We start from the raw sequence: 1,473 nt of genomic DNA, 5'->3' as shown, positions 1-1,473 counted from the left end.
ATTTGCAAACTTTTATAACGGAAACAAACTTTTTTTTTTTTTTTTCAAAATTAGTTTTTTTTGTTCATTTAGCAAAAAATAAAAACCCCAGCGGTGATTAAATACCACCAAAAGAAAACTCTAGTTGTGTGAAGAAAATGATAAAATTTTAGTTTGGGTACAGTATTGTATGACCGCGCAATTGTCATTCACAGTGTGAGAGCGCTGAAAACTGGCCTGGGCAGGAAGGGGTAAAATTGCCCGGTATTGAATTGGTTAAAAACCATGTAATTCACCAATTTCTTGATCAAGGCTTTGTCGTCCTACAGGACCTGTACCTTGGTCAGTACATCCTGGCCTTGATAGCATTGTTGGTAGCCAGGAACTTCCTTTTTAGTATGGCCATGGGCTCCTCTGGGCTGTGGATCAGGTCCATATTGTGTACTAGCTCCAGGGTCATGTGAGGGGCTGCTGATTTAACGCTACCTTGGAACTGGCTCACCTTCATCTTTGGAATAGTCCAGTTCCCATACACATCACAAGACTGGTATTTGTGTGTTGCTTGACCAGTAAAAACTGTTTGTAGCATGTCCTTGGACAGGTCCTCCATCCAGCTGATGCTGTAAAGATCACTGAGGTATGTGTCTTGCTTCTCGTCATAACAGGCGTAAAAGGACTCATGAGGGTTGCTAGTTGTGATGGCATAGTGTCAGTGTTGTTGGGTAGATGTTTCATCATGGAGCCCTATTCGCAGGTCTCCATGTATAGAACCATTTTTTTTATATATATCTTGTCATACATGTACTCAGTGGTCTTGTTCAGTTCTCTGACGTGGAGGTCATCACTTGGAAAGGCCAGCAGACCCATAGCTCTGTGATCAGTGAAGTAGATAATGATATGGTCGTTAGGCCCACTTTTAATCACCTTCCCAGATCCTTTTCCTCTACCACCGCTGTGTCACTTCTTTCTTTTGTGTAGTCCTTCAGCACTCCTGAATACACATCTGTACTGTTGGGCTGGTTTATAATTCTTTTGGTTGGGTTCTCCATTATCTGCGATATCGTTGTACATCATCACCATGATCTGCTCATCAGGGACAATCTACTTGATGATTTGATAAGCGTGGCACATGTCAGCCTGATGTCTGTAGTTGTACCAGCCATTGGAGCTGGCCACCAGGACCACCCACTGCTTCTCCCCAACCTTTGGTTCATCCATGGGTATGGATGTGGTTAGGACAGTGAGGCTGAGGATTAGTGTCACTGGAAGCATCTTGGATGAAGTAACAGGACCCTGTCCACACCAGCAGTATGCACTCTGGGTGTTATCAGAGCAATGAGACTGCAGATTGTGACTTCTCAACAAAATAAAAATGGAGACAAGGATGGATATTGAATATTAGTAAGGAATTAGAGTTTGTCATACATGTACTCAATGGTCTTGTTCAGTTCTTTGACGGGGTCATCAAAGGCCAGCAGACCTGGAGCTCCGTGA

The 1,473-nt window shown here is 43.2% G+C and overlaps 1 pseudogene; it reads right to left on the bottom strand.

Annotated features, from left to right (window-relative positions):
• Positions 1 to 322: 322 nt before the first annotated feature.
• On the bottom strand, positions 323 to 1,251 carry LOC149441890 (legumain pseudogene; annotated as a pseudogene).
• Between the last annotated feature and the right edge of the window lie 222 nt (positions 1,252 to 1,473).

Source organism: Staurois parvus, unplaced genomic scaffold (genome assembly GCF_062004578.1).
Source record: "Staurois parvus isolate SC_StPar_1 unplaced genomic scaffold, SC_StPar_1.0 ptg000938l, whole genome shotgun sequence".
In the NCBI taxonomy this organism is placed as follows: Eukaryota; Metazoa; Chordata; class Amphibia; order Anura; family Ranidae; genus Staurois; species Staurois parvus.
The sequence above is the reverse complement of the archived record's forward strand: the minus strand, read 5'-3'. Positions and strand labels throughout refer to the sequence as shown.